General features: G+C 38.9%; 1 protein-coding gene across 5 annotated transcripts in view; it reads left to right on the forward strand.

Moving 5' to 3' along the window:
• The window catches only part of LOC119646882, a 270812-nt gene that overhangs the window by 147226 nt on the left and 110446 nt on the right, over positions 1 to 13140 (forward strand). For all 5 annotated transcript variants that reach the window (XM_038047512.1, XM_038047510.1, XM_038047514.1 and 2 more), the window contains one exon: positions 11739 to 11765. The gene's annotated coding sequence lies outside the window, so the exon portion shown is untranslated. The remainder of the gene's footprint in view (positions 1 to 11738; positions 11766 to 13140) is intronic.

Raw genomic sequence — 13140 nt, forward strand, 5'->3', positions numbered from 1 at the left:
TTTATTGTACACAACATCTTATTGTACTCGTGAAGAAAGCCATTTGTAACGACTTGATATATTGCACCACCATCAAAAAACCATTCGAGGAATCAGCTAAGAGCATCTAAAGAATGGCGAAATTTACCGTGAAGGTTCACTGAAGTGTTCCTTAGATAGCGTTTGCACGCCCCTGTTCCAGTCTTTTTAAACACTTCAGTTCTTCTCAAGACGTTATCTAAAATTCGCATGTCTTTGATTGTGCTAAACTGAAAAAAAAGGGATATCGCGTGAAGTACAAAAGTAACGGATGCGAAATTGGAAATAGTAAAAAAATACCAGCAGCAAGCAAACTCGATACTGCAGTGCCACAATTAAGAGAGAAGCTCCAGGACGGACCAAATTGAAACGAGGTAGGCATATCAAGACCTCTTCGTATTTCTGTTGGTGTTCACCCTTAAAGGCGGTTGCCTCTTTGTTCCTGTCATTAACCATATCACACGAGACATCCAATCTCCAGCGCCCTACAGAATTTTCAAAGTAGGTGATGTTTTCTTAGCTTAGGTCAGACCCCGAAGTCTGAATAAAAGAGATTTTTTGGCAACCGATTTTATTGCAGAGAAATGAGCGATTTAAATATCCCGAATCAATTCTACCAGTTATTGGTTAACTACAAAATAGTAGAAAATATTACTCTAGTAGTACTAGTACTCAACCCGGTTGCTCTCTATGGCTCTGAGCACTCGTCGACATCGCTGTAATGGAGACGAAAATGTTGCATTGTGGAGTTAGCACTCGATGATCACTTTCGAAATGAGGACATCCGCGATAGATTTGAGTTCACCCACCGTGGAAAATTTACGAGAGAGGCAAGTCTTAATGAAGAGAGCTTTTGAGTGCTAGTGATCCCTTTTCATGCACTAGTCTCCTATAGCACCACAGAAAAAATATTACCACAGAACAGTCTCAACTTGATCCTGGTGTTGAAATTACTAAATTGCTAAATTTTAGAAAAGGAAGCGAAAACGGGTTTAGCACTGTTCGACATGTCGAGCAATACCCAGTTCGGTGCTAGAAACCACGCTTCCTAGATACATAAATTGGATGGTCTTGGATGCAGATTGGGGTTGTGCGTTGACCTGTCAGAATGAGAACCTTTATTTTGTTGGTGCTTATCTTCAGCCAATTTCTACTTGCTTCTCTTCCTAAATCTACAGTCATTTGCCCAAGGTCCATGACCCGGCTAGAGATCAAATAGATGTCATCAACGTAATGGAGATGTATTATTAAAGATGTTGTGGTCCACGAAGAATTTCATTGATAACAATAAAATGGGCAACCATGGTGGACTCCGCTTTCAACCTCAAATTCCTCCGAAAATCTTACCTTGTTACAGCCCTCTTCACGCTGTGGAAACGTTCAGGAAATCAATGAATGGCAGGTGAAGCGAACATCAGAACTCGCGCACTGTGCAAAAATGATCCGTAAGATGTTTATGTTGTCAATGCAGAAGGATCCAGAACGAAAACCAGTCTGACTGATCAATCTATCATGGTGTTCTTTAATGCGTTCGAGGATTGGAAGGTAGGTAGGTATCAGTGGCTACTCCGAGGAGCCCAACTAGCGCTGTGGTGCGCCGTTTTGATGCCACAAACTTCTAAGACCGTGACTGCTGTTATGAGAGCAGAGGACAGAATCTAGCCGGCTCGGATCTTCAGAGAAAGCCCGCAGCATTCACGAAAGAAAGTAACTCTTCCTCCCCGCAGCTAGAAATCTCTCTGAGATCCCCAAAGAATGGTTTACCCAGCGTCCGAGGCCTGACTCTAGCCAGAGCTGGGCAATCTCAGCGAAAGTGCATGGGAGTTTTCCTTCCTTGTATGCCGAGCCTGGCGGCATGGTCCCTTATGGGTCAGTGCCCTGTGCCAACCGCCGTAATCTTGAATGCATTGGCACGCGTCTGGCACAGGAGCTCTGGTGATCAGGTGTTATAAGCGCGTCAAATTCTCCCTGACTTGGCACAGCTAGTAAGCTTTCGCCATCTAAGGCCCGCGGCTGGTAGTCAGTGCGAGTAGACTCGGCCCCTGACACCCGCCAACGAAACACCGACTGTATTCACCGAAGGGCTGCCATTCCCCTCTATGTTCCTATGCCCGGAAACGTGAGAAAGGCGACCTTGAGCGTGCCAACCGGACGGTTCAGCGCGTCTCTGCGCTGTCCTACCAGCCTGAAAGATGTCGTCGCTGAGTACAAGCACTTAATGGCCGCTTGGCTGTTGGTCAGAATGGCTATGTACGTTTGGAGCTCGAATCCCGCTCCAGCCATCGGCAGACTTCCAATATCGCCAGTACTTCCGCTTGGAATACACTAGCGAAACCTGCGGGACCATACGACTCGGATACACTGTGTGTATCCACAGACCATCTTTGATCCATCGGCAAAGAATACTGAGTCATATCCTTGCAACACGCCGACGGTCTTTCACCTTTCCCTTGTTGGAAAGTCCACAGCAAAGTTTCTCGTGAAGTTCAGCTTGCACAGTCCATGGGGAATGAGCAGATTTCCCGAGGTACTTCGTCTAAAATGTTACTGTGGCCGTAGGACTTTGCCGCCCAGCATCCGGACTCATATAGTCTGACGACACTATTCGAGGATTATTTTAGTTATTATCTTAACAACGGCAGGGAGCATGCAGATACCTATCCAACTGTCGTACTCAAAATGGTTACCCTTCTTTGTAATCTTAACGATCATCCCTTTTTCCCCATTCTTTGCGAAAGGTTTCGGTTTCGCAAGATTTTCGTACGAGTGGAAGTGACAGATTTGCAGAAACTGCAGGTAAAGCGATAATTAACTCACCTGGGAAACCGCCAAACCCAGCGGCTTTGCTCCGTTGGAGTGCATTGATCGTCGAGCCGATTTATCTTCCGCTTGAAAAAACAGTCCGTACTTGCATATTATGTTGACTAGCCATTTGAACTACAAGAGGCGGAACTTCAACGCTGCTCGGCATCGTGGAGCCGACCATTAACGTCCTTCACAGGAGTACGCGGTATACACTTCCGAAATCGTTGCGTTTTGCTGTATCTTCCGTTTCCCTGACCAGCCCGATAACAAATATCTTTTTGTCAAGGCACACTCTACATTGAACCCTCCCTTCCGTATATCGATCCGGTTCCAGGAATCCGCAGTCAACCAGGTCTTATCACGACTCATCGGAATGTGGTCATCTACCTGCATAGGACCTAAGAAAGGAGCATTTTTGATCGCGGCCCAATGTTCATTGATGTCATTAAACGGATTAGAACCATCTGATCGGCAAAATAGATCTTCCACTATCGAGCGACAGCTGGATCATACAAGCGGTCGATGTTGAACTTGAGGAGTCGCTACTCTGCAACCCTGTGAGACGTGGGGGACACAAAGCCTCTCTTGCTACGCGCATCCAGAAGACAAGTCGTAAATCTACTGCTGATCGCGAAATGGTCAATCTGATTGCTCATATCGTGTCGGTCAGTTGAAACCAACTGACCTTATGGCAGGCTCTGTACTCCACCAGTGTGCCACCAATGATGAGAGGGTGGGGATTGCAGAAATCCACAAACCTTGCACTATTATGGTTACAATCGCTAACCCACGAATTTCTATCCCTATCCCTATCCGACCTCGTTTGGGAATCAAATCCCTAAATAGCCAAATTGGTGTATTTTTTCATAGTTAAAATCGTCCATTATGATATTTTGCCCACTGTATAAATGATTCACGTTGCCCTCGAGTCGTTAATATCACCTGGAGAACTTTCTTCACGGAAAATAGAAATATACCCATGACACCTCCAGGTCAGCATATGCCACTAGCCATGTAAATTTGGTTAACAGCAAACTTCTTGTATCCGGTAAAATCTCCTTTCTGGCAACTGATCCCAGTGTTAGGTTGAAGGGTATAAAAGTGAGGCTACATCCTTGTTTTAGTACTGATTGAATCTAAAACCTACGAGTCTTGGTACCCTGTACCTTCTATAATATATTAAGGTCGTAGCCTTGAACCTTATTGACCTTAATGATATTGTGTGAAGCAGCGTTCGCCCATCGCTGTATCCAAAAGAATAGTGTGTTTTCAATGCTGAGTCTATTGTCGCAAAAACATCATTCCGAGACAGTGGCTCGGGTTGCTAGACAGTACTGTTCTTCGAGAGGGTCATTAACAGAGACTTGCCGAACGCCTTTTACGAGAACCAAATGCCTACCTTGTTTTAGTGACCTTCTTTTCAATTTGGGTTTCAAATACAAATTGTTCATACCCCATCTTCAATCGGAGTATACTACCATAAGAGTGAACCGGAAAGAGTTTATTACTGAGAGGCTTCAGTTTCTTATGAATCCACCATCGGATTGCACACCACCAAGTACCTCCTCTCACACTGTTTGTCCCAAAGACTCTTCCTTCCAAACGCATTGACTTAGCAAAGGGCAATTGTTGTTTTATGAACACGGCTCTCCAAAGAAATTCGCTGCAGGAACAGAAACCCACCCATAAGAAATGTATAGAAAACTGGATTAATCGTTGGCATGCTTTTATTGGTTCAAAAGGAGCCTATTTTGAAGGCGATGATAAAAGTTTGTATTAAATGATGTCCTTCTCAGTCAATCAAATTTGATCAGATGGTATTCCTAACACTTTTTCAACTTCACTGGGAACATTCTCTCTATCGTAGTTTCTCCCTCGTGAAATCAGCTCGATATTGTGGTACCCCATAGTAAGGCTTTGCCCGACTTTCCAGCATTGCCCAGTGGTAACGCCTGGCACATTTCGGTAACTCAGACGTTATCCACCCGATTTATCATGGGAACGTTATTCGCTGGACCATGTACCCATTCAACAACCTTGATTTGGTATATCGTTGGTGAAGAAGGGACTTTTGCTAGAATATTATTGACCTTCTGATAGTGTTTTGGTTAGAGCAATGTTTGGTAATTTATGAAAATATTGTCTATGTATATGCTTGAATTATGCATTTCTCTTCATATTTTTAAAGATTCGTGGTTTGTTTTAAGCCTTCAATCAGTCTGTTCAACGAAACCTATGCACTTCGTTGTATTTCATGTTTTTAATGACCTTCGTTACTATGAGTATGTGGATGCCACGTTTTTTTTTCAAGACTAAATTCCTTTGCTCTTCTATTTCATATTCCTCTTTTTTGAATTGCATTGATCATTCCGCAAATATCTTTTTGATGGCTGCTTCGTGAAACCCGCCCATAATTAATCAACCCGAGGATTTTTGTAGTTCGCTTCCTAGTCTATTGTTGCTGAGATACCCGGCAATACTCTGCGTTGCACGCTAGCGAATCGCTACCAACAGTGTCATTCAACGTATAAACGGATGTAGCAGCTTCAACGTCATAATTTAATTTAAAAACTCTAAACCCACTTTTTTTGTAATCTGCGGATATCCGGCATGGTTGTGTCATGGATATTACATATTAATTACAGTCACAATTTGCTCCTTGTAGTGTGCATGGTTAATTCATGATCACATTCTTTTATAGATGTCACGATTGTTGAAAGGGAGTCATATTTTCGCTCTTTGCAAAGTCCGTAATCTGTAACCGTTTCCGCTGGTATCGAGTAGTTGGCAACCAATATTCTTGTTCATAGACGAAAATTTCGCTTGAGGTTAAGGAATTGAATCTACATTGTGCTTTCAAATTTTTCCTTGGCTAAGTTCAGATAACTATTTCCTATTATAGATATAGATATTTAGATGTTAGACAATTTGCATTGACACGCGAAGATTTCAGCGTTACCAGTCCAGGCGTTCCCTGAAATTCTCCCTGAAATTCTACCTTTCAAACTATTATATTTAGGTAATGCCTTTTTGCTTTATTATTTTATTAGTTGCTCCGAGGTTTACCTCATCTTCACATTAACGTTTTGTAGAAGAAATTTATGGAATTGATAAACAATCTGTATTTCAGAATTTCATTTAGTTTAATCACAAGTTTTATCCAATTTTGAATATTCATTTATACTTTACCATTTAATTGCTTAAATTGATGTTTTGGAAGGTGTCACTGGTTAAAACTGCGTATTTGGGAGAATATGCATTGTCTTTTCTACTAATATTCCCGATTTACTTTTTAAAATTCAATTTAAATAGAATCCTCCTTCACTTCATTTCGTTGTCTGTCTACAACACATAATTAATTTAAAAAGAACGTTAACTTTTGGCAAGAATTATATGGAGCAAGTAGCAGGTAAAGGTCTTAAAGTAAGCATTTTTTGGCAATTTCTGGATATATATTATATTTATTGAGTATGTACAACAAGGAAATCAGTCCTTTTATAATCGCGTTTTTCTCAAAACTACATTTTTCAAATTCGCTACAGTTCTAACTCGATATCAAATCATCCGATCAACTTGGTTGCTTTTAGCGTATTTGGCATATAGTACTCGATACAATGACCCTCCAGTTTTTGAATTTTATGATAAATGTAATTTCCCTATGCCAAAACGCATCAACTTGTGTGCGGGCAAAATTCTGAAGTTTTTTAAAACGAAGCCATTTTGTTAAATTTTAGTTCAAATTTAATTTTTTTTACAATTATGGGCAACTTTTACTTTTTATTTTTCTACACACCGTGAGAATCACAAACACTGCCGCAGTGGAGGAACTTTTTTTGAACTCCGTAGCTCGCGGAATGCTTACGGGGGGTCGAATACTTTCTTTACAAAATTTCACCATGAAAATTATTCATCTAAAAGTATATCCTCAACATTTCAGTGAATTCAATCCACTAGTTTAAAAAAAATTCAATAAAACCACTTTTTAAAAGCAAACACATTAGTTGAGCACCTTAAAGCTAAAAAAAAAATAAAAACTGCTTTAATCAACATTAGTGTAGCTGATTTTTGAATGATTGCCGAGCGTTCGTTTAAAGTTGATGAATTTATGCTCATCAAGTGCGAATATCGGAAGCCATTTGTGAGAAATTTCCTTTCCACTTTTTTCCCGTCGTACATGGTTAAAAATTTCAAATATTCCTTGATATATGTATTCGGAAAATCCAACTCCACTGTTCATATGAGTTCACTTCATACGATGACGACGTCATACACGACTTAGAGTGCAATAAATTCACGTGAAATGCAACATATTGACCTTCCATAACTGTTAATTAGAGCCGGATTTCCTTCAAACTTTCCAAAATTGTGTATTATATTATTACTTACAATGGTGTTGATTGTAGGATCATTGTCAGGATGCGAAATGAAGTGAAATGATTCAAGGAGGATTTATTTAAACTTAAGTGAGGCTGTCGGGAAAATTTCTCAAAAACGATAATATGCTATTATTAACTTTATTCGAGCATATATCGGAATGGGATGTAGAGGGGCCTAGATTTCATATAGAGATACCAATATTAATTTTTTTAAATTTTTCGTTTGGATAAGTTCTGAGAACGAGACCCGTTACACTTTTCGGGGCTTACATTTTGAATCCTCACCCCTTAGGAAAATAACACCAGCTTCTAAAAGTACGACACTCCACATGACCATATTCGGTGAAAGAAAATTTTACACCGCATATATGAGGAGTCCCCTTAAACTTAACAGAAAAGGGGGTCAATTTCTATATGTAAAGGGGTTCACAAACCACCTGATATCAAATTTTGTGATAATAATAAATTGGGTGTGACAGACACATAGACAGACAGCCAGAAAATGAACCGATTTTTCAAGGATTTGTTATACACAAAACCTTAAAACAGGCCGAGAAGAAGGAAAACGAATTCTAATATTTCACTCAAATGTCAATTATTCTCGATAATTATGACGTCAGAATCTCATTTGCATGGTCTAAGTTGCAGTAAATTCAACAGAAATTGAAAATTTGAACTGCGATTGGCATGCATTTGCCCGATATTGTCTTCTACGCTGGTGCAAAATTGAATATTCTTAGAATGAACTTAAGGGAGGCTTTTCAATCAATTTCTAAAAGTTGGCAATATACTATTAGTAAGTTTATTTGAGCAGATATAGAAATGGGACGTATTTTGGAGCCTAGATTTGATATAAGCGGATGTTTTTTCGGATTTTTGGTTTGGGTAGTTTTACACAAAACCTTAAAAATGATTTTGTCCATTCATTAAAAATAGCTGCAAATTTCATAAGTGATCGTAAAAACCTAAAAATATTGAAAATTGTTCAATTTATGCTGTGTGCCATTTTATAAAATGCATTTAAAGACGTTATAGGAGGTACTCGAAATTCCATAGAAAAATTGTTCTTTTTTTTGAAATTGCACTTATTGCCCCTTTTTCTTTAGAGTGCAAAGTATTTTTCAAGCCAATAAAAAAGTTGGTTCCTGGATAATTCTACAGTGGTATACAAATTCGTTCCATCTTTTACGGATATATAGGGTCTATCCGAGAGAACGCTGCCTGCTCTATAAAACGGTAGAGGGCCAGGTATCCAAGCTAGAAACTAACTTCTAGAAAGCTTCTTACGATAGTCTGCTAAGATTCGACATCCCAAAAAAGTGGCATCTGGCACGTTGTGCAGATTAGGTTGCTGCATTTGTTGACGTACTGTTAAATAAGCGTAAAGCAGAGTTGGTATATTGGTTCGACGGATAAGCAGATGGATGACTACTCATCAATCCAAACTTTTGCTGGAAAATAAACCAAAAAAAAAACGTAAAGTCATGTACATGCGCAAGGAGTAAAACTTAGGGGTGGTAGTTGTTGTTAATGCGAGCAGATAGATGACGCCGCCGGCGCTCTCCGTGGCTTATTCGAACTCGCCACGAGAGGGGAAAACCAACGGTGAAAATTCCGTTAGTTGGTAGCAAACGGGTCTTGGAAAAAAATCGACAGCCAACAGAAAACAAGGGAATACCGGAAGCAGGTGCTTCTGGTATAAAGGTTTTGTGTTCAACTTATGTGGGAAGTTGTCCGCGCTCATTTTTCCAATCAAATATGGCTAAAAACCCAAAATATTCATATTTTTTTTCAAACTAGAAGATATAAGTATGAGTAAATTGCAGCCATAGATATTATGCTCACCCTTAACAAACATACATTGCCTATTACCAAATACTGTACATATGTAAGTACCCACGTATATATATAAATTAATCGTACGCATATTTCCGATTTACTTCGAGTAGAAAGTATACACATATATCTATCTGAATTAGACACCACCTCAAAGCTTCATTAGCATATACATATAAATATTTACATATGGCTGTCTCGAGTAATTGATAATAATAATAATAATCGTTGGCGCAACAATCCAATTGGATCAGTGCCTTGAAGTGTGTTAGAGCACTTCATTCAAGACCGCAACGCCCGAGTTTATCACCCTGATATGACTCAGGTACTCATTCACAGCGGAGTCGATTGGTATCCGAGATCCAGTCACGATAACAAATCCCATTGCTACCAGTGAGATTTGAACCGCGACCTTCCGCTACGAAAGCCCACTTGAGCCATCCAGACAGTAATTGATATTGATATATAAATGATTAAAAAACTAAAACGAAATGTTCCCCTACGACCCCCCAATCATATGAGCTCACTTTGTTGTGGTATTGATGAATTGATATGTTATGATGACGTCACACACGTTTTAGAATGCACGAAACTCACATAAAATGTAAAAGTTTCACCTTCTATAATTTTTTTAAGAATGGTTGGATTTCCCTCAAACCTCCCCAAGTTATGCCTCATGCTATCCTTTATGCTTATGTCATGCCAATTTTGTACTCTAGGATGATCTTAAGGCTGGTTTCCGGCTAAATTTCTAAAATATGGAAATATACTATTATTAACTTTATTTGTGCAGATATCGGAACAGGATGTATTTTGAGGTCTGGATTTCGTTTAGATACACCACTGTGATTTTTTCCAGATTTTTTGGTTGGATAGGTTCTGGGAACGAGACTTGTTACACTTTTTGTGGGTCATATTTTGAGCTCTCACTCTCCTACGTTTCACTCGATATTAGGCCCTTTCATTTCATACCACACATGGCCACATACTGTGTTGCATCCTCTTTTCGCATTTATGGGGAGCCCTCCCTTAAACTCACAATACACACTTGAGGGACACTGCGCGGTGCCATATTCAGCCAAACGCGACATGGTCGAGTTGCCTGGCAGAGAATATAATATTTTGCAGTGTCGCGTGCTATTGGTTTGTATCGACCAGTTAAACCAGTTGACTATGAGCACTAATGCAATATAGGCATGCCGGGTCGTAGCGGTTGTGTTGAATGAAATGTCGTATCCTTGTAACGTTAATGGGGTTGGTTCCCGAAAGTTTAAATAAGATAGAAAAATGATTGTTTGAAGGTACGAGCGTATCTATGCTTTGCGACGCAATGCGGCCACAAATTGCACTGCATGCAAAATATTCTTTATATGATTTTGCAGGCAGTAATGCACAGTAACGTGACGCTTCGCGGCATTCAGTCGAGCAGCGCGGGATGCTCGAGTCGTTAGCCAGAGAATATTTTGCAACGTGGCGTATCATTTCTATATAGTACCGCCGCGCTAGTGAAATATGGGCATTCCGCGTCGTGGTAGTTGTGCTGAATGTAGTGTCGCTTTGCGCAGCGTAGATGCAGTCGTACCTTAAGTCTACGTTTTGCTTTTCTTCAGGGGAAATTTTCAATTTCTAAGAGCCTGTCAAACTCCTTAATGTCAATCAAAATATGTAGATTTTTCTCCCCCAACATGTTTATGCGTAAAAATATTAGTATTTCGAGAACTAGTCACTCTTTTCTTCAGTGGTTTAGCTAGTTCTACTAGCTAGGTAGCTAAATTACTGAAGAGAAGAAAAAGTTACTGTTTTTATTGCTGAAAACTGAAAACATCAGAAACGATAAGCGCTTCCATAACATTGTTTATCCGTGGTATCCGCGTTATCTGCTACTAACTTTATATATGGTTGTCCTTCGTCCTCGCTAGTTCGGCCTTTTTTTATGGGTTTCATTCCAGGGTGTGGATTAATTTTTAGGTTTTCCCAGCGAAAATCATATCACAGTCTAGACAAAAGATCTTGCAGACTCGCTTTCAGTTATTTATTTGTCTTTGATGAATTGTACTCGCGTCCATAATAAGAAGTGTCTGCTAGGTACACCTATAAATCATACATCTGTTTGCAATCTGACAAAATTTGTTAAACATTAACATTATATTCCCAGCATTGGCTTCATTGATAATATTCTATTCAAATTTTTGAATGAATAGGACATATTGCACTTTTCATTGAAACTGTCTAGCATAAATTATTAGATATTAGATATAGAGATTGAACTCAGAAATTCTTCAGCCATGTAGTCTCTAGTATTAAGAGTTTCGCAGGTATTCTTCTGCTTGCAGTCAGCTTTTAGTATTTTCATTGCAACCTTCACTTTCTCCAGTATGGACAGTGAGATAGATATCTTTTTATGGTGGAATAGATACCTGTACTTTGGCATGGGTGGATCTAATGTCATAGTATTGGACTCATCACCTTCTTATCTGTTTCATACCTCTCGTCGGATTCCCTGTTTTGACTCAATGACTGCATAAAATAGTTTTGGCTTGGCAATCTTTTTGTTAAGCTTTAAACTATTTGCCAGTGTCAATCCTTATCAGTCATTTGTCTTAAAAAGTACTTTTTAAGTTTTGCTCTTGTAATATTAACTAAATTTCATTCAAGAAAATCGTCTATTCAATTAATAACTTTTTCTTTTGTCATTTTTTACAGGTGAATTTAAGGTGCATTTAAAAACAGGTAAATGATTAACTGTCAAGTGCCCAGGGAAATGTCATTTAATTTTTTTCTGGAACTAACAAATTTGAGATATCATGCCTTACATTGCAACTTATAAGTAAAACATATTCGGTCATATATTCTACATCAAAAAATATATAGAATACATACAATTAAGATTTGACTTAATTTTTCAGATTTTTTTCTTCTTTTTTGGGATGTTTGGAAATTTCTACTTTATTACTGTAATTATTGTTAATAAGTTTGATGCAGGCTGTCCGGTTTCTTCTTTTATATCTCCCAAGGCATAACTCAATGGATGGGATAATTAGGGCCAATGTACTGCATGCGTAAAAGATTGCAAATATATTTTTTCCAGTTTACACTAATATCATTGTTGGTTTCATGTAAAGCATACATGTCAGCCTCGTTCGTGATGACTTAAATGGGGAAGTATCATGTTCGCTAAAATTTGTGAAATAACGGGTAATGGGCGAAAGTGATATTGTGTGCTCAGCAAAATAAAGATGCATATCCTAAAACTAATTTAATAAAAGTGAAGAATATTTTTTAATGATTTATTATAATTTAGTAAACAGAGTTGTGCATTCACTTTTGAAAGCAAAATCTATAAAAAAGAGGTTCCTAGAAACGATAATCTTGTTGGAAAGTATCCGATTATTTAAGTAGGCAAATTATTAACTTTTCTCTTTCTCCTCTCTTCGTATCATTATTAAATAAGGAACCCACAACAGTCTGTCGAGCCTAGTTTCACTAATAACTAACTCCACTGTGTTATCGAGTTTACCGAATGAGGTAAAAAATATGGGACTCTCCCTGCGAATTCGGACCAAAGTTGCACAGAGCCCAATTTTCATGAACTTCCAAGATTTTCAGTAGTCGCTTCAGGAATGCGGACCAAAGTTGCAAAAAGTCTGATTTTCCTAAACTATCATCATGATCATCATCAATCATGATGTGATCAAATTGAAGGAATTCTGTTCATTTTCTGTTGCTAAACAGTACTTACGATACCATAAGTAATCTCTGTAAAATGTATGGTATCACCTACTTAACTTTTCGTCACATTTTTCTAACCGAAAGCCAGTCGTGCATTGATTTATGTTTTTAGATATAGCACCAGCATCGTTTTAGCTAATCATGGGTTTCCCTGACCTGCTATTATATTTTCTGCAATACCTATCGGGGCGTAACTTTAAGCCCAGTTTCTTCACTAATTTGATGACTAGAATGAGTGAAGCGGGAACTAATAGCTAATTGGAAGCAATGCTCGAAACGAAATCCGAGACTTTATTTTCTTTCTTTTTATTACTATAATCACTTGAGTTTGTGAGGTTTAACACCACAGGTTGATGAATGTGGCCAATCATAAAAA

This window comes from Hermetia illucens, chromosome 1, assembly GCF_905115235.1.
Source record: "Hermetia illucens chromosome 1, iHerIll2.2.curated.20191125, whole genome shotgun sequence".
Taxonomy (NCBI): Eukaryota; Metazoa; Arthropoda; class Insecta; order Diptera; family Stratiomyidae; genus Hermetia; species Hermetia illucens.